An 18,681-nucleotide genomic window follows, 5' to 3' on the forward strand; every position below is an offset into this window, starting at 1 on the left:
TGGGGAGGGAGAGAGAGTGGGACGATTGTTGTCTCTGCTGGTTAAAGCAAACACGGCCCCCCCAGCGATATTATCAATTAGGACTCCAGAGGGAGAGATTACGTCGGAATCATCTACTATTAACAATGCATTTTATCATTATTATAGCTCACTATACAAAACACAAGGGGGGGATGAAGGGGGAGCTATAGCTGCTTTTTTGGGGAATTTGAACATGCCAACAGTAGCAGCAGAAGATCTAGCTGTATTGGAGGCCCCAATTACTATTGAGGAACTCCAAAGAGCGGTGGCAGAGATGCCTAATTTAAAAGCACCAGGGCCCGATGGATTACCAATCGAGGTCTACAAGAGATATGGGGAGGTCCTGCTGCCACAATTGCTGGAGACATTGAGGCAGTCTTTGGAGTGTGGAGCCTTACCCTCTTCGATGTTGGAAGCCACTATAGTGGTTATCCCTAAAGAGGATAAGGACCCTATGGACCCGGCCTCATATCGCCCGATCTCGTTGCTGGGGTCGGACGTAAAAATCTTAGCAAAAGTCCTTGCAACACGTTTAAAAAGAAGTGTTCATAAGCTCATTCATCCCGATCAGTCGGGTTTTATCCCGAATAGATCTACCAGTGTCAACATACGTAGACTTTTCTTGAATGCTCAGATTCCGGTAGACAATGGGGGCTCCAGAGCAGTTTTGACTCTGGATGCAGCTAAAGCATTCGATAGCCTTGAATGGGTATACCTATTTAAAGTGCTTATTAGATTTGGGTTTGGACCAAAATTTATCAAATGGATAAAATTGCTTTATACAGACCCAAGAGCAAGAATTAAAATTAATAATGAGCTTTCTGAAATATTTCTGTTGGAACGAGGCACGAGGCAGGGGTGCCCCCTCTCCCCCCTATTGGGCAGGGGTGCCCCCTCTCCCCCCTATTGTTTGTTTTGGCGGTGGAGCCCTTGGCTATCGCCATTAGGGCCAGTCCTGATATACAGGGATTTAGGAGAGGACAGCTAGAGGAAAAAATTGCATTGTTTGCCGACGATATCTTGCTTTTTCTGGGAGATGCTCAGGCCTCACTGAAAGTAGTAATGAAGATGATTACAGAATTTGGTCTTATATCAGGACTAATCATTAATTGGGATAAATCCGCTATATTACCATTGGAAAGGGGGTTTATTGGCGCTCCCCAGGATATCGTGGATCTGAAACAGGTTGAGAAGTTTAAATATCTGGGGGTGTGGATTACTAGGGATGTAAATTCTTATTTGGATGACAACCTATCCCCTCTCTTAGTAAGGTTAAAACAAAAGGCCGATATCTGGAGTCGCCTCCCCCTTTCGATGGCGGGCCGCTGCAACTTGGTTAAAATGGTATGGCTTCCTCAAATTTTGTATTTTCTTCATAACTCACCATTCTGGATCGAGTAAAGGTGGTTTAAAAAAATAGAATCCCTATTTAGATTTTTTATATGGAAAAAGAGTCCACCGAGGATTAGCTTGCGGACCTTGCAGCTGCCGCCGGAAGAAGGGGGGTTGGCGATCCCATACCCCAGACTTTACTATTTAGCGGCTCAGCTGCAACATTTAGCTGGAGCAATAACAATATATGAAGCTAATCCCTGCCATAGGCTATTAATGCTAAGATGTCCACATAACACGCTTATGGAAGCGCTTGAGGCAAATTTGTTTGATATGCGATCCCCAACGCTTACCCAGATTGCTAAACTCTGGAAAACAGCTAAGGCCCTATTGGGATATCAAAAAGTATCTGTCTTTGCTCCCCTATGGGACAATAGGAACCTAGATGAGCTATTTAAAGTTGAAAGATGTAAGGAATGGGTAAATCAAGGGATATGTAAATTAGCGCAAATGCTCCAGGGTCCAGATATTAAGTCATTTGTTGACTTGAGGTCTGAATTCTCTTTATCGAACCGCTCGCTATATAAATATTTTCAGGTTAGACATGCAATTCAGGCGCAATTTAGATCACAGGAGGTGCAGCTGATCGAGATCTCGGTACTATCCCTAATTATGTCCCGGGACACGCTTAAAGGTTTGATCTCATTTCTATACACTAGGCTGGGAGATAAACTATTAGACCGAAGCGGTATGATAAAAAGTAAAAAGAAATGGGAGAGAGACATGGGTCCAGTGTCCATTCCCGATTGGGATTGGATAATGGAACAGGGAACTAAGGTTTCTATTTCCCCGGCACAGAAAGCTTCTCAACTTTTCTTTTTTCACCGGGTATATTATACACCTAGGAAAATGTTTAAGATGAAATGGAGGGATAACGATCAGTGCCCCAGATGCGGTCGGGTTGGAGATTTCATTCATATGTTCTGGAGGTGCCCGAAACTTTTCAGATACTGGACACAAGTTATAGACCAAGTGAATGAAATTTTCGGGTTGACATTAGAGGCAACAGTGAGGACTTGCTTGTTGGCTATACCGGAGGGGTATAAAATTCCCAAAAATATTTTTACACCAGTTACTAGATGCCTTTTTCAGGCAAGGAAGTTAATTGCTCAGAACTGGCAAGCACACTCCAGCCCATTATCAGAAATATGGTTGGCTAATATAAGAAAGATTATTGGTAATGAAATGTTTTTTTTTATTAAGCAGGGTAATGGTAAGGAGTTTAAAAAGATATGGGGCTGATTGGGGAAACTAGGGATCCCCTTATAAGTGATTGTGATAGAACAAGCGTTTATTTATTTTTTTAGCTTGTACATCTCATTCACTTATTGTTATTATATATTTCTTTGCTTAGTGTGTCTTCTTTATGAGCGGGGGATAGGAGGGGGGGGGGGGGGGTGGAGGAGGGGAGTAGGGAAAGGGAAATTTGCATTAGATATGAGATACCAGGACAATAGATAGCATCACGGGGTGTAACCCACAAATACTAGGGGATTTTTTACTACCTCTGTACTTAAACTAAATATCACAAAATTTTTATGTGACTATGTTAACTCTAAAATTTGTACAACTAAATATGCCACGATGATGTGGAATTGAGATTGAGACACTAGTGAGCGATAACCTGAACTTAGTCTCTGGTATAAAAACACTGATGTGGCAAAAAAAAAAAAAAAAAGAAAAGAAAAAAGATCTTTCCTTTTCAATTGGCAGCGCTGTCATTTTCTGTAAAATTCAATGCAATATGGCAACCTAGAGGCGTTCCGTACACAATTGGTGTACAGAACGGCCCCCAGAGATTTCACTTCCTGTTTGTGTGATTGGCTCACTGATTTTCCCAGAAGTCTTGCCTTAGATACAAGTCAGATTTTAGGCATCCTCTGCAAGAAAAAATGTCAGATTTGGTGAGATGCTCCTAAATGGTTAAGTACTTCTCAAGGACTGCAGGTCCTGTTATTCTTCTCACTAGAGCCCTGCAAGTGCATCAGCTGCTCAAAAGTGAAGAATAAAAAAATCACTCCCATTTCAAATCAGTCCTGCACAAGACATGATCTAACAAAAAGCTATTCATTCAGAGAAGAAACAGGTAGGACTCTGCAACAAAACGTGTTAAAATTCTTGCAATGTCCATTGATCCCCCAGAGGGGATTGTTTTTTTTTCCTCAATAAAAGTGGAGTCCTCCCTGCATAAGTTGTGCCCTGAAGATGTAGTTTAATGGTGTCATTTGTTGAACGGTACGCATAGGCTATAGTAGAGGAAATCTTCACATTCCTGTGTCAGCGGTTTCTTATTGTGTTGACACGTGAGGCTATTAGGCATGGCTTTGCATGGGTTAATCTCTATCTGCAGTGTGAGACCTGACACCTCCTGAGAAGAAACTTCATTTTCGAAAAAGTCCTGCCTCTTTCAGACTAGTGCTCATGCAGGTGAGAGCCACACAGTAATTAGATGTGACACAGACACAAAGAGAGGTCACTTATGCAGCTGGGAGATGATGTGTTGTCAGCTAACTGACAAACACAATTCGGACATAAATGGGTTTTTTTTGGCTCTTGAAGGCTGAAAGTCCTTCCTGGAAGAAAAAAAATGAAAGCGTGGTTGGTTTTGGGAAGTGAAGGAGGCCCTGAGTACTGGTAGTGGAACACAGATGTGAAGGCCAGGTGCCGGGTTAAAGGATGCAACATCGTTTAGAGCTTTTTGGGGGGCGAAAAAGGCACAGGCGCTACCACAAGGTAAGGGGATGTAGCTCAGTGGTAGAGCGCACGCTTTGCATGTGTGAGGCCCCGGGTTCAACCCCCGGCATCTCCATTCTTTATCTTAAAACCGAGTCTAGTTACCATGTAGCGCATGCTGAGTGGCCTAACTATCCCCACAAAGTGCAAAATACTGCTGAGAACTTTACTCTAAAGTCAAACTTCACCCCCCCCCCAAAAAAAAGGCACAGACTCAGGTAAACAAGATGGGGATGTAGCTCAGTGGTAGAGCGCGCGCTTTGCATGTGTGAGGTCCCGGGTTCAAACCCCGGCATCTCCATTCTTTATCTTAAAGCCGAGTCTATTATCTATGCAGCGCATGCTGACTTGACTAATTATCCCCACAAAGTGCAAAATCCTGCTGAGAACTTTTCTCTAAAGTCAAACATTCCCCCCCCCCCCCCCCCCCCCCCCCCCCCCCCCCCCCCAAAAAAAAAAAAAAAAGGCACAGAAGGGCAAGCGCAAGATGGGGATGTAGCTCAGTGGTAGAGCGCATGCTTTGCATGTGTGAAGCCCCAGGTTCAATTCCCAGCATCTCCAGCCTTCGCCTTAAACAGATATCAGTTGGGGTGATTGCAACTAGTTTCAAAACCCTGCCCACAGCTTTGCTGGGTACTGTCAAAATGGGTGGCAGTAGCAAGGAAGGCTTTTCTTGGAAGCATGCTAATGAACTTGTAGTTGACATTGGCTGTCTGTTTAAGGGTATGTCCAGTTTCGTTAGAAAATAAGTAAAAGTAATATTGTATATACAATTGTAACACAAGCCATATTGTCACTTATTTTAAAAAAAATGATCTTTCCTTTTCAATTGGCAGCGCTGTCATTTTCTGTAAAATTCAATGCAATATGGCAACCTAGAGGCGTTCCGTACACAATTGGTGTACAGAACGGCCCCCAGAGATTTCACTTCCTGTTTGTGTGATTGGCTCACTGATTTTCCCAGAAGTCTTGCCTTAGATACAAGTCAGATTTTAGGCATCCTCTGCAAGAAAAAATGTCAGATTTGGTGAGATGCTCCTAAATGGTTAAGTACTTCTCAAGGACTGCAGGTCCTGTTATTCTTCTCACTAGAGCCCTGCAAGTGCATCAGCTGCTCAAAAGTGAAGAATAAAAAAATCACTCCCATTTTAAATCAGTCCTGCACAAGACATGATCTAACAAAAAGCTATTCATTCAGAGAAGAAACAGGTAGGACTCTGCAACAAAACGTGTTAAAATTCTTGCAATGTCCATTGATCACCCAGAGGGGATTGGTTTTTTTTCCTCAATAAAAGAGGAGTCCTCCCTGCATAAGTTGTGCCCTGAAGATGTAGTTTAATGGTGTCATTTGTTGAACGGTACGCATAGGCTATAGTAGAGGAAATCTTCACATTCCTGTGTCAGCGGTTTCTTATTGTGTTGACACGTAAGGCTATTAGGCATGGCTTTGCATGGGTTAATCTCTATCTGCAGTGTGAGACCTGACACCTCCTGAGAAGAAACTTCATTTCGAAAAAGTCCTGCCTCTCTCAGACTAGTGCTCATGCAGGTGAGAGCCACACAGTAATTAGATGTGACACAGACACAAAGAGAGGTCACTTATGCAGCTGGGAGATGATGTGTTGTCAGCTAACTGACAAACACAATTCGGACATAAATGGGTTTTTTTTGGCTCTTGAAGGCTGAAAGTCCTTCCTGGAAGAAAAAAAATGAAAGCGTGGTTGGTTTTGGGAAGTGAAGGAGGCCCTGAGTACTGGTAGTGGAACACAGATGTGAAGGCCAGGTGCCGGGTTAAAGGATGCAACATCGTTTAGAGCTTTTTGGAGGGGAAAAAAGGCACAGGCGCTACCCCAAGGTAAGGGGATGTAGCTCAGTGGTAGAGCACATGCTTTGCATGTGTGAGGCCCCGGGTTCAATCCCTGGCATCTCCATTTACTGTACGCCAAGGGAAACGGCCACCCCTCATCTGCTGCAACCCAGGCATGTGCACACACATGGGAAACATTTGGCAAAAACAACCCTTACATAAACATGCCTGGCCGCACCCTCCAAAGTCATTAGCATGTAAGGGTGGAGGAGACAACCAGGAATTCTTCCCTTTGTTCCTCTCTATCTGCTTTTTCAACTCACAAGGATCAAAGGTCTGCTCCTGAGTAGTAAGGGGGATGTAGCTCAGTGGTAGAGCGCACGCTTCGCATGTGTGAGGTCCCGGGTTCTTTATCTTAAAACCGAGTCTAGTTACCATGTAGCGCATGCTGAGTGGCCTAACTATCCCCACAAAGTGCAAAATACTGCTGAGAACTTTACTCTAAAGTCAAACTTCACCCCCCCCCCAAAAAAAAGGCACAGACTCAGGCAAACAAGATGGGGATGTAGCTCAGAGGTAGAGCGCACGCATTGCTTGTGTGAGGTCCCGGGTTCAATCCCCAGCATCTCCATTCTTTATCTTAAAACCGAGTCTAGTTACCATGTAGCGCATGCTGAGTGGCCTAACTATCCCCACAAAGTGCAAAATACGGCTGAGAACTTTACTCTAAAGTCAAACTTCACCCCCCCCCCCCCCAAAAAAAAGGCACAGACTCAGCCAAGCAACAGGGGATGTAGCTCAGTGGTAGAGCGCGCGCTTTGCATGTGTGAGGTCCCGGGTTCAATCACCGGCATCTCCATTCTTTATCTTAAAGCCGAGTCTAGTATCTATGCAGCGCATGCTGACTTGACTAATTATCCCCACAAAGTGCAAAATCCTGCTGAGAACTTTTCTCTAAAGTCAAACTTTCTCCCCCCCCAAAAAAAAAAAAAAGGCACAGAAAGGCAAGCGCAAGAAGGTGATGTAGCTCAGTGGTAGAGCGCACGCTTTGCATGTGTGAAGCCCCAGGTTCAATTCCCAGCATCTCCAGCCTTCGCCTTAAACAGATATCAGTTGGGGTGATTGCAACTAGTTTCAAAACCCTGCCCACAGCTTTGCTGGGTACTGTCAAAATGGGTGGCAGTAGCAAGGAAGGCTTTTCTTGGAAGCATGCTAATGAACTTGTAGTTGACATTGGCTGTCTGTTTAAGGGTATGTCCAGTTTCGTTAGAAAATAAGTAAAAGTAATATTGTATATACAATTGTAACACATGCCATATTGTCACTTATTTAAAAAAAATGATCTTTCCTTTTCAATTGGCAGCGCTGTCATTTTCTGTAAAATTCAATGCAATATGGCAACCTAGAGGCGTTCCGTACACAATTGGTGTACAGAACGGCCCCCAGAGATTTCACTTCCTGTTTGTGTGATTGGCTCACTGATTTTCCCAGAATAGATACAAGTCAGATTTTAGGCATCCTCTGCAAGAAAAAATGTCAGATTTGGTGAGATGCTCCTAAATGGTTAAGTACTTCTCAAGGACTGCAGGTCCTGTTATTCTTCTCACTAGAGCCCTGCAAGTGCATCAGCTGCTCAAAAGTGAAGAATAAAAAAATCACTCCCATTTCAAATCAGTCCTGCACAAGACATGATCTAACAAAAAGCTATTCATTCAGAGAAGAAACAGGTAGGACTCTGCAACCAAACGTGTTAAAATTCTTGCAATGTCCATTGATCACCCAGAGGGGATTGTTTTTTTTTCCTCAATAAAAGAGGAGTCCTCCCTGCATAAGTTGTGCCCTGAAGATGTAGTTTAAAGCGGGAGTCCACCGGGACTCCGCGTTTTTTTTTTTTTTTTTAAAGCCAGCAGCTACAAATACTGCAGCTGCTGACTTTTAAAATAGTGACACTTACCTGTCCAGCGCGCCCGCGATGTTGGCACCCGAAGCCGATCGCTAGGTCGTCTGTCGGGTCCTGCCGCCGCCATCTTGGGTATGGGAATCAGGAAATGGAGCCTTTCGGCTTAATTTCCCGGTTCCCTACTGCGCATGCGCAAATTGCGCTGCGCAATAAGGACGCTCCCCGCTGCCTCTGGGAGCTGTGTGTTTCCCAGCAGGCAGCGGGGCACTTGCGGGAAGGGGCGGGCACTTGCGGAAAGGGGCGTAAGTTACGCCCCTTTCCGCAGAGAGCTGTCCCGGAAGTGTGTGCAGTTACCTGGATTTTCCAGGTAACTGCACCCCCCTCCCCCCTGAAAGGTGCCGATTGTGGCACCGTAGGGGGGGAGGGTTCCGATGAGCGGAAGGTCCACTTTAGGGTGGACCTCTGCTTTAATGGTGTCATTTGTTGAACTGTACGCATAGGCTATAGTAGAGGAAATCTTCACATTCCTGTGTCAGCGGTTTCTTATTGTGTTGACACGTGAGGCTATTAGGCATGGCTTTGCATGGGTTAATGCATGACCTCTATCTGCAGTGTGAGACCTGACACCTCCTGAGAAGAAACTTCATTTCGAAAAAGTCCTGCCTCTCTCAGACTAGTGCTCATGCAGGTGAGAGCCACACTGTAATTAGATGTGACACAGTCACAAAGAGAGGTCACTTATGCAGCTGGGAGATGATGTGTTGTCAGCTAACTGACAAACACAATTCGGACATAAATGGTTTTTTTTTGGCTCTTGAAGGCTGAAAGTCCTTCCTGGAAGAAAAAAAATGAAAGCGTGGTTGGTTTTGGGAAGTGAAGGAGGCCCTGAGTACTGGTAGTGGAACACAGATGTGAAGGCCAGGTGCCGGGTTAAAGGATGCAACATCGTTTAGAGCTTTTTGAGGGGGAAAAGAGGCACAGGCGCTACCCCAAGGTAAGGGGATGTAGCTCAGTGGTAGAGCGCATGCTTTGCATGTGTGAGGCCCCGGGTTCAATCCCTGGCATCTCCATTTACCGTACGCCAAGGAAAACGGCCACCCCTCATCTGCTGCAACCCAGGCATGTGCACACACATGGGAAACTTTTGGCGAAAACAACCCTTACATAAACATGCCTGGCCGCACCCTCCAAAGTCATTAGCATGTAAGGGTGGAGGAGACAACCAGGAATTCTTCCCTTTGTTCCTCTCTATCTGCATTTTCAACTCACAAGGATCAAAGGTCTGCTCCTGAGTAGTAAGGGGGATGTAGCTCAGTGGTAGAGCGCACGCTTCGCATGTGTGAGGTCCCGGGTTCAACCCCCGGCATCTCCATTCTTTATCTTAAAACCGAGTCTAGTTACCATGTAGCGCATGCTGAGTGGCCTAACTATCCCCACAAAGTGCAAAATACTGCTGAGAACTTTACTCTAAAGTCAAACTTCACCCCCCCCCCCAAAAAAAAAGGCACAGACTCAGGCAAATAAGATGGGGATGTAGCTCAGTGGTAGAGCGTGCGCTTTGCATGTGTGAGGTCCCGGGTTCAATCCCCGGCATCTCCATTCTTTATCTTAAAGCCGAGTCTAGTATCTATGCAGCGCATGCTGACTTGACTAATTATCCCCACAAAGTGCAAAATCCTGCTGAGAACTTTTCTCTAAAGTCAAACTTCCCCCCCCCCCCCAAAAAAAAAAAAAAATAAGGCACGGAAGGGCAAGCGCAAGATGGGGATGTAGCTCAGTGGTAGAGTGCACGCTTTGCATGTGTGAAGCCCCAAGTTCAATTCCCAGCATCTCCAGCCTTCGCCTTAAACAGATATCAGTTGGGGTGATTGCAACTAGTTTCAAAACCCTGCCCACAGCTTTGCTGGGTACTGTCAAAATGGGTGGCAGTAGCAAGGAAGGCTTTTCTTGGAAGCATGCTAATGAACTTGTAGTTGACATTGGCTGTCTGTTTAAGGGTATGTCCAGTTTCGTTAGAAAATAAGTAAAAGTAATATTGTATATACAATTGTAACACAAGCCATATTGTCACTTATTTAAAAAAAAATGATCTTTCCTTTTCAATTGGCAGCGCTGTCATTTTCTGTAAAATTCAATGCAATATGGCAACCTAGAGGCGTTCCGTACACAATTGGTGTACAGAACGGCCCCCAGAGATTTCACTTCCTGTTTGTGTGATTGGCTCACTGATTTTCCCAGAAGTCTTGCCTTAGATACAAGTCAGATTTTAGGCATCCTCTGCAAGAAAAAATTTCAGATTTGGTGAGATGCTCCTAAATGGTTAAGTTCTTCTCAAGGACTGCAGGTCCTGTTATTCTTCTCACTAGAGCCCTGCAAGTGCATCAGCTGCTCAAAAGTGAAGAATAAAAAAATCACTCCCATTTCAAATCAGTCCTGCACAAGACATGATCTAACAAAAAGCTATTCATTCAGAGAAGAAACAGGTAGGACTCTGCAACAAAACGTGTTAAAATTCTTGCAATGTCCATTGATCCCCCAGAGGGGATTGGTTTTTTTCCTCAATAAAAGTGGAGTCCTCCCTGCATAAGTTGTGCCCTGAAGATGTAGTTTAATGGTGTCATTTGTTGAACGGTACGCATAGGCTATAGTAGAGGAAATCTTCACATTCCTGTGTCAGCGGTTTCTTATTGTGTTGACACGTGAGGCTATTAGGCATGGCTTGGCATGGGTTAATCTCTATCTGCAGTGTGAGACCTGACACCTCCTGAGAAGAAACTTCATTTCGAAAAAGTCCTGCCTCTCTCAGACTAGTGCTCATGCAGGTGAGAGCCACACAGTAATTAGATGTGACACAGACACAAAGAGAGGTCACTTATGCAGCTGGGAGATGATGTGTTGTCAGCTAACTGACAAACACAATTCGGACATAAATGGGTTTTTTTTGGCTCTTGAAGGCTGAAAGTCCTTCCTGGAAGAAAAAAAATGAAAGCGTGGTTGGTTTTGGGAAGTGAAGGAGGCCCTGAGTACTGGTAGTGGAACACAGATGTGAAGGCCAGGTGCCGGGTTAAAGGATGCAACATCGTTTAGAGCTTTTTGAGGGGGAAAAGAGGCACAGGCGCTACCCCAAGGTAAGGGCATGTAGCTCAGTGGTAGAGCGCATGCTTTGCATGTGTGAGGCCCCGGGTTCAATTCCTGGCATCTCCATTTACCGTACGCCAAGGGAAACGGCCACCCCTCATCTGCTGCAACCCAGGCATGTGCACACACATGGGAAACTTTTGGCGAAAACAACCCTTACATAAACATGCCTGGCCGCACCCTCCAAAGTCATTAGCATGTAAGGGTGGAGGAGACAACCAGGAATTCTTCCCTTTGTTCCTCTCTATCTGCATTTTCAACTCACAAGGATCAAAGGTCTGCTATTGAGTAGTAAGGGGGATGTAGCTCAGTGGTAGAGCGCACGCTTCGCATGTGTGAGGTCCCGGGTTCAACCCCCGGCATCTCCATTCTTTATCTTAAAACCGAGTCTAGTTACCATGTAGCGCATGCTGAGTGGCCTAACTATCCCCACAAAGTGCAAAATACTGCTGAGAACTTTACTCTAAAGTCAAACTTCACCCCCCCCCCAAAAAAAAAAAAGGCACAGACTCAGGCAAACAAGATGGGGATGTAGCTCAGTGGTAGAGCGTGCGCTTTGCATGTGTGAGGTCCCGGGTTCAATCCCCGGCGTCTCCATTCTTTATCTTAAAGCCGAGTCTAGTATCTATGCAGCGCATGCTGACTTGACAAATTATCCCCACAAAGTGCAAAATCCTGCTGAGAACTTTTCTCTAAAGTCAAACTTTCCCTCCCCCCCCCCCCCAAAAAAAAAAAAATAATAAGGCACGGAAGGGCAAGCGCAAGATGGGGATGTAGCTCAGTGGTAGAGCGCACGCTTTGCATGTGTGAAGCCCCAAGTTCAATTCCCAGCATCTCCAGCCTTCGCCTTAAACAGATATCAGTTGGGGTGATTGCAACTAGTTTCAAAACCCTGCCCACAGCTTTGCTGGGTACTGTCAAAATGGGTGGCAGTAGCAAGGAAGGCTTTTCTTGGAAGCATGCTAATGAACTTGTAGTTGACATTGGCTGTCTGTTTAAGGGTATGTCCAGTTTCGTTAGAAAATAAGTAAAAGTAATATTGTATATACAATTGTAACACAAGCCATATTGTCACTTATTTAAAAAAAAATGATCTTTCCTTTTCAATTGGCAGCGCTGTCATTTTCTGTAAAATTCAATGCAATATGGCAACCTAGACGCGTTCCGTACACAATTGGTGTACAGAACGGCCCCCAGAGATTTCACTTCCTGTTTGTGTGATTGGCTCACTGATTTTCCCAGAAGTCTTGCCTTAGATACAAGTCAGATTTTAGGCATCCTCTGCAAGAAAAAATGTCAGATTTGGTGAGATGCTCCTAAATGGTTAAGTTCTTCTCAAGGACTGCAGGTCCTGTTATTCTTCTCACTAGAGCCCTGCAAGTGCATCAGCTGTTATTCTTCTCACTAGAGCCCTGCAAGTGCATCAGCTGCTCAAAAAGTGAAGAATAAAAAAATCACTCCCATTTCAAATCAGTCCTGCACAAGACATGATCTAACAAAAAGCTATTCATTCAGAGAAGAAACAGGTAGGACTCTGCAACAAAACGTGTTAAAATTCTTGCAATGTCCATTGATCCCCCAGAGGGGATTGGTTTTTTTCCTCAATAAAAGTGGAGTCCTCCCTGCATAAGTTGTGCCCTGAAGATGTAGTTTAATGGTGTCATTTGTTGAACGGTACGCATAGGCTATAGTAGAGGAAATCTTCACATTCCTGTGTCAGCGGTTTCTTATTGTGTTGACACGTGAGGCTATTAGGCATGGCTTGGCATGGGTTAATCTCTATCTGCAGTGTGAGACCTGACACCTCCTGAGAAGAAACTTCATTTCGAAAAAGTCCTGCCTCTCTCAGACTAGTGCTCATGCAGGTGAGAGCCACACAGTAATTAGATGTGACACAGACACAAAGAGAGGTCACTTATGCAGCTGGGAGATGATGTGTTGTCAGCTAACTGACAAACACAATTCGGACATAAATGGGTTTTTTTTGGCTCTTGAAGGCTGAAAGTCCTTCCTGGAAGAAAAAAAATGAAAGCGTGGTTGGTTTTGGGAAGTGAAGGAGGCCCTGAGTACTGGTAGTGGAACACAGATGTGAAGGCCAGGTGCCGGGTTAAAGGATGCAACATCGTTTAGAGCTTTTTGAGGGGGAAAAGAGGCACAGGCGCTACCCCAAGGTAAGGGGATGTAGCTCAGTGGTAGAGCACATGCTTTGCATGTGTGAGGCCCCGGGTTCAATCCCCGGCATCTCCATTTACCGTACGCCAAGGGAAACGGCCACCCCTCATCTGCTGCAACCCAGGCATGTGCACACACATGGGAAACATTTGGCAAAAACAACCCTTACATAAACATGCCTGGCCGCACCCTCCAAAGTCATTAGCATGTAAGGGTGGAGGAGACAACCAGGAATTCTTCCCTTTGTTCCTCTCTATCTGCATTTTCAACTCACAAGGATCAAAGGTCTGCTCCTGAGTAGTAAGGGGGATGTAGCTCAGTGGTAGAGCGCACGCTTCGCATGTGTGAGGTCCCGGGTTCAACCCCCGGCATCTCCATTCTTTATCTTAAAACCGAGTCTAGTTACCATGTAGCGCATGCTGAGTGGCCTAACTATCCCCACAAAGTGCAAAATACTGCTGAGAACTTTACTCTAAAGTCAAACTTCACCCCCCCCCCCCCCCCAAAAAAAAAAGGCACAGACTCAGGCAAACAAGATGGGGATGTAGCTCAGTGGTAGAGCGTGCGCTTTGCATGTGTGAGGTCCCAGGTTCAATCCCCGGCATCTCCATTCTTTATCTTAAAGCCGAGTCTAGTATCTATGCAGCGCATGCTGACTTGACTAATTATCCCCACAAAGTGCAAAATCCTGCTGAGAACTTTTCTCTAAAGTCAAACTTTCCCCCCCCCCCCCAAAAAAAAAAAAAAAAAAAAAGGCACAGAAGGGCAAGCGCAAGATGGGGATGTAGCTCAGTGGTAGAGCGCACGCTTTGCATGTGTGAAGCCCCAGGTTCAATTCCCAGCATCTCCAGCCTTCGCCTTAAACAGATATCAGTTGGGGTGATTGCAACTAGTTTCAAAACCCTGCCCACAGCTTTGCTGGGTACTGTCAAAATGGGTGGCAGTAGCAAGGAAGGCTTTTCTTGGAAGCATGCTAATGAACTTGTAGTTGACATTGGCTGTCTGTTTAAGGGTATGTCCAGTTTCGTTAGAAAATAAGTAAAAGTAATATTGTATATACAATTGTAACACAAGCCATATTGTCACTTATTTTAAAAAAAATGATCTTTCCTTTTCAATTGGCAGCGCTGTCATTTTCTGTAAAATTCAATGCAATATGGCAACCTAGAGGCGTTCCGTACACAATTGGTGTACAGAACGGCCCCCAGAGATTTCACTTCCTGTTTGTGTGATTGGCTCACTGATTTTCCCAGAAGTCTTGCCTTAGATACAAGTCAGATTTTAGGCATCCTCTGCAAGAAAAAATGTCAGATTTGGTGAGATGCTCCTAAATGGTTAAGTTCTTCTCAAGGACTGCAGGTCCTGTTATTCTTCTCACTAGAGCCCTGCAAGTGCATCAGCTGCTCAAAAGTGAAGAATAAAAAAATCACTCCCATTTCAAATCAGTCCTGCACAAGACATGATCTAACAAAAAGCTATTCATTCAGAGAAGAAACAGGTAGGACTCTGCAACAAAACGTGTTAAAATTCTTGCAATGTCCATTGATCCCCAGAGGGGATTGGTTTTTTTTCCTCAATAAAAGTGGAGTCCTCCCTGCATAAGTTGTGCCCTGAAGATGTAGTTTAATGGTGTCATTTGTTGAACGGTACGCATAGGCTATAGTAGAGGAAATCTTCACATTCCTGTGTCAGCGGTTTCTTATTGTGTTGACACGTGAGGCTATTAGGCATGGCTTTGCATGGGTTAATCTCTATCTGCAGTGTGAGACCTGACACCTCCTGAGAAGAAACTTCATTTCGAAAAAGTCCTGCCTCTCTCAGACTAGTGCTCATGCAGGTGAGAGCCACACAGTAATTAGATGTGACACAGACACAAAGAGAGGTCACTTATGCAGCTGGGAGATGATGTGTTGTCAGCTAACTGACAAACACAATTCGGACATAAATGGGTTTTTTTTGGCTCTTGAAGGCTGAAAGTCCTTCCTGGAAGAAAAAAAATGAAAGCGTGGTTGGTTTTGGGAAGTGAAGGAGGCCCTGAGTACTGGTAGTGGAACACAGATGTGAAGGCCAGGTGGCGGGTTAAAGGATGCAACATCGTTTAGAGCATTTTGAGGGGGAAAAAAGGCACAGGCGCTACCCCAAGGTAAGGGGATGTAGCTCAGTGGTAGAGCGCATGCTTTGCATGTGTGAGGCCCCGGGTTCAATCCCTGGCATCTCCATTTACCGTACGCCAAGGGAAACGGCCACCCCTCATCTGCTGCAACCCAGGCATGTGCACACACATGGGAAACATTTGGCAAAAACAACCCTTACATAAACATGCCTGGCCGCACCCTCCAAAGTCATTAGCATGTAAGGGTGGAGGAGACAACCAGGAATTCTTCCCTTTGTTCCTCTCTATCTGCATTTTCAACTCACAAGGATCAAAGGTCTGCTCCAGAGTAGTAAGGGGGATGTAGCTCAGTGGTAGAGCGCGCGCTTCGCATGTGTGAGGTCCCGGGTTCAACCCCCGGCATCTCCATTCTTTATCTTAAAACCGAGTCTAGTTACCATGTAGCGCATGCTGAGTGGCCTAACTATCCCCACAAAGTGCAAAATACTGCTGAGAACTTTACTCTAAAGTCAAACTTCACCCCCCCCCCCCAAAAAAAAAAGGCACAGACCCAGGCAAACAAGATGGGGCTGTAGCTCAGTGGTAGAGCGCGCGCTTTGCATGTGTGAGGTCCCGGGTTCCATCCCCGGCATCTCCATTCCTTATCTTAAAGCTGAGTCTAGTATCTATGCAGCGCATGCTGACTTGACTAATTATCCCCACAAAGTGCAAAATCCTGCTGAGAACTTTTCTCTAAAGTCAAACTTTCCCCCCCCCCCCCCCCAAAAAAAAAAAAAAGGCACAGAAGGGCAAGCGCAAGATGGGGATGTAGCTCAGTGGTAGAGCGCACGCTTTGCATGTGTGAAGCCCCAGGTTCAATTCCCAGCATCTCCAGCCTTCGCCTTAAACAGATATCAGTTGGGGTGATTGCAACTAGTTTCAAAACCCTGCCCACAGCTTTGCTGGGTACTGTCAAAATGGGTGGCAGTAGCAAGGAAGGCTTTTCTTGGAAGCATGCTAATGAACTTGTAGTTGACATTGGCTGTCTGTTTAAGGGTATGTCCAGTTTCGTTAGAAAATAAGTAAAAGTAATATTGTATATACAATTGTAACACAAGCCATATTGTCACTTATTTAAAAAAAAATGATCTTTCCTTTTCAATTGGCAGCGCTGTCATTTTCTGTAAAATTCAATGCAATATGGCAACCTAGAGGCGTTCCGTACACAATTGGTGTACAGAACGGCCCCCAGAGATTTCACTTCCTGTTTGTGTGATTGGCTCACTGATTTTCCCAGAAGTCTTGCCTTAGATACAAGTCAGATTTTAGGCATCCTCTGCAAGAAAAAATGTCAGATTTGGTGAGATGCTCCTAAATGGTTAAGTTCTTCTCAAGGACTGCAGGTCCTGTTATTCTTCTCACTAGAGCCCTGCAAGTGCATCAGCTGCTCAAAAGTGAAGAATAAAAAAATCACTCCCATTTCAAATCAGTCCTGCACAAGACATGATCTAACAAAAAGCTATTCATTCAGAGAAGAAACAGGTAGGACTCTGCAACAAAACGTGTTAAAATTCTTGCAATGTCCATTGATCCCCCAGAGGGGATTGGTTTTTTTTCCTCAATAAAAGTGGAGTCCTCCCTGCATAAGTTGTGCCCTGAAGATGTAGTTTAATGGTGTCATTTGTTGAACGGTACGCATAGGCTATAGTAGAGGAAATCTTCACATTCCTGTGTCAGCGGTTTCTTATTGTGTTGACACGTGAGGCTATTAGGCATGGCTTGGCATGGGTTAATCTCTATCTGCAGTGTGAGACCTGACACCTCCTGAGAAGAAACTTCATTTCGAAAAAGTCCTGCCTCTCTCAGACTAGTGCTCATGCAGGTGTAAGGATTAAGGTATATGTTGAAACAAAATGGTTGACCTTATGTCTTACTAATTACTTGTATTTCTCTCTGTAAAATAAGGATTCGTCATCTATTGTCACGTACTCATCAAGAAGAGGCCGCATCAGCCCTAAAAAGCAGTCTACGCCCAGAAGATTGTCTTATCAGCTGATAACACCCGGAGAATTGTCTTTACTTTGAAAATGTTGTTTTTTTTACATTTGCTGATGTTTGCTCTTTTCTGTCTATAAAAGATGTAATAAAGAAGCCTCAGAGCCACAGTCAGTCAGAGACAGTCAGAGTTAACGACGGACTTCTGAGCAGAAATACTGAATAATATCTCTGTGTCTCTTTGCTTGGATAAGAACTCTAACTAACAATTGGGAAACGGTAACATAACCTGACAAATAGGTGACTTGTTGAGGTCACACCTAACATTTCTGGCGCCGCGAATAGGGACTCGCTGAAGAAACTACAAGAGGCGAACGAACATAAGGACGGAACGAAATGGTCGGGCACATCAAAGAACCACAGACAAATCCTGCGCAGGTAAGAAAAGCTTTATTTTCTTATAAACTCTGTGCTTCTTAGATTTGTGCCCACCTGATCTGTCTGAATTGTTCTTCAGGTAAAAACCAACCTCTGTAGTATGCGGGTCTTGAACTTAATATTTTGGCTTATGTTACCGTTGTTTCTTGTCTGTCTACTTGTCATCTGTCTGTTGTGAATGAGATAAGCCCTGTTTGTATGGTGTGAATTGAAACATATATCATCCCAATGGGTAACGGAATGCGCCCTTAACTCGTAAGAGTACTTTGGGGGTCCGACACTTAAGTTTGATATACGCTTTTTGATTCATGAGCCTAAAAACGGGTTGAAAGTATAAGTCCTGACTGCCTCAATAAAGCAGGAATAAGAAACGAATGCTGAGAGATTCCATGGTAATGGGACGGAAATAAGGTCTCCACAAAGTCCCGGAGACCTAGTCATATGTGTTTGGCCACCAAAAGGGAATGCTTGTATATGTTGTAGCTGTCAGTCTGGTCATAATATTTGTCAGTTGGCTAGCATATAAAGTAATTCGATCTCATATAGGAGAGGTTTTTTAGTATTTTGGCACCCTAGGAGGAGAAGGCAACGAGACACTTAGTAAGTGATCCAAACGCCACCTAGGCAGGACTGTCAAAATGGGCCAGACACATGGTAAACCCCAGGAGGAATCTCAGAAATGTTATGCTGTTAAAGACATAATTACAATGTTGTATGGGAAGGATAAGGCACAGGGCACAAATAGGATTCTCAAGAAATTGGGGATGGATGGAGAAAATGGATTAAGTGTAGAAGGTTGGGAAGAAATAAAGAAAGACAGACAGGGAGAGATATTGCAGAACAGATGGGTATCACAAATACAATGTTTAATTAAGGTTTCCAACAGGGCTAAAGAGGAGGGATGGGAGTATTGTCAGGAAAAGGGTGGATGGGATATGAAGGTCCGACACAAAAGTCTTCCTTCTGCTCCCGGCGATAGGGTTAATACGGGAG

At 44.7% G+C, this 18,681-nt stretch overlaps 18 non-coding genes across 18 annotated transcripts; all 18 read left to right on the forward strand.

Moving 5' to 3' along the window:
- Positions 1-4,150: 4,150 nt before the first annotated feature.
- On the forward strand, positions 4,151-4,222 carry TRNAA-UGC (transfer RNA alanine (anticodon UGC)). Its single transcript has one exon. It is a non-coding gene; the product is annotated as a tRNA-Ala (tRNA).
- Positions 4,223-4,375: 153 nt separating this feature from the next.
- On the forward strand, positions 4,376-4,447 carry TRNAA-UGC (transfer RNA alanine (anticodon UGC)). Its single transcript has one exon. It is a non-coding gene; the product is annotated as a tRNA-Ala (tRNA).
- Positions 4,448-6,005: 1,558 nt separating this feature from the next.
- On the forward strand, positions 6,006-6,077 carry TRNAA-UGC (transfer RNA alanine (anticodon UGC)). Its single transcript has one exon. It is a non-coding gene; the product is annotated as a tRNA-Ala (tRNA).
- Positions 6,078-6,740: 663 nt separating this feature from the next.
- On the forward strand, positions 6,741-6,812 carry TRNAA-UGC (transfer RNA alanine (anticodon UGC)). Its single transcript has one exon. It is a non-coding gene; the product is annotated as a tRNA-Ala (tRNA).
- Positions 6,813-8,851: 2,039 nt separating this feature from the next.
- Positions 8,852-8,923, forward strand: TRNAA-UGC (transfer RNA alanine (anticodon UGC)). The gene has a single exon. It is a non-coding gene; the product is annotated as a tRNA-Ala (tRNA).
- Positions 8,924-9,153: 230 nt separating this feature from the next.
- Positions 9,154-9,225, forward strand: TRNAA-CGC (transfer RNA alanine (anticodon CGC)). Its single transcript has one exon. It is a non-coding gene; the product is annotated as a tRNA-Ala (tRNA).
- Positions 9,226-9,380: 155 nt separating this feature from the next.
- TRNAA-UGC (transfer RNA alanine (anticodon UGC)) lies at positions 9,381-9,452 on the forward strand. Its single transcript has one exon. It is a non-coding gene; the product is annotated as a tRNA-Ala (tRNA).
- Positions 9,453-10,985: 1,533 nt separating this feature from the next.
- Positions 10,986-11,057, forward strand: TRNAA-UGC (transfer RNA alanine (anticodon UGC)). Its single transcript has one exon. It is a non-coding gene; the product is annotated as a tRNA-Ala (tRNA).
- Positions 11,058-11,287: 230 nt separating this feature from the next.
- Positions 11,288-11,359, forward strand: TRNAA-CGC (transfer RNA alanine (anticodon CGC)). The gene has a single exon. It is a non-coding gene; the product is annotated as a tRNA-Ala (tRNA).
- A 157-nt stretch (positions 11,360-11,516) lies between these two features.
- Positions 11,517-11,588, forward strand: TRNAA-UGC (transfer RNA alanine (anticodon UGC)). The gene has a single exon. It is a non-coding gene; the product is annotated as a tRNA-Ala (tRNA).
- A 1,578-nt stretch (positions 11,589-13,166) lies between these two features.
- TRNAA-UGC (transfer RNA alanine (anticodon UGC)) lies at positions 13,167-13,238 on the forward strand. The gene has a single exon. It is a non-coding gene; the product is annotated as a tRNA-Ala (tRNA).
- Positions 13,239-13,468: 230 nt separating this feature from the next.
- Positions 13,469-13,540, forward strand: TRNAA-CGC (transfer RNA alanine (anticodon CGC)). The gene has a single exon. It is a non-coding gene; the product is annotated as a tRNA-Ala (tRNA).
- A 161-nt stretch (positions 13,541-13,701) lies between these two features.
- TRNAA-UGC (transfer RNA alanine (anticodon UGC)) lies at positions 13,702-13,773 on the forward strand. Its single transcript has one exon. It is a non-coding gene; the product is annotated as a tRNA-Ala (tRNA).
- A 168-nt stretch (positions 13,774-13,941) lies between these two features.
- On the forward strand, positions 13,942-14,013 carry TRNAA-UGC (transfer RNA alanine (anticodon UGC)). The gene has a single exon. It is a non-coding gene; the product is annotated as a tRNA-Ala (tRNA).
- A 1,297-nt stretch (positions 14,014-15,310) lies between these two features.
- TRNAA-UGC (transfer RNA alanine (anticodon UGC)) lies at positions 15,311-15,382 on the forward strand. Its single transcript has one exon. It is a non-coding gene; the product is annotated as a tRNA-Ala (tRNA).
- Positions 15,383-15,612: 230 nt separating this feature from the next.
- TRNAA-CGC (transfer RNA alanine (anticodon CGC)) lies at positions 15,613-15,684 on the forward strand. Its single transcript has one exon. It is a non-coding gene; the product is annotated as a tRNA-Ala (tRNA).
- A 157-nt stretch (positions 15,685-15,841) lies between these two features.
- TRNAA-UGC (transfer RNA alanine (anticodon UGC)) lies at positions 15,842-15,913 on the forward strand. Its single transcript has one exon. It is a non-coding gene; the product is annotated as a tRNA-Ala (tRNA).
- A 164-nt stretch (positions 15,914-16,077) lies between these two features.
- TRNAA-UGC (transfer RNA alanine (anticodon UGC)) lies at positions 16,078-16,149 on the forward strand. The gene has a single exon. It is a non-coding gene; the product is annotated as a tRNA-Ala (tRNA).
- Positions 16,150-18,681: the final 2,532 nt, after the last annotated feature.

This window comes from Lithobates pipiens, unplaced genomic scaffold (assembly GCF_037356315.1).
Source record: "Lithobates pipiens isolate NorthernLeopardFrog02 unplaced genomic scaffold, aLitPip1_a1.2 Scaffold_23, whole genome shotgun sequence".
NCBI lineage: Eukaryota > Metazoa > Chordata > Amphibia > Anura > Ranidae > Lithobates > Lithobates pipiens.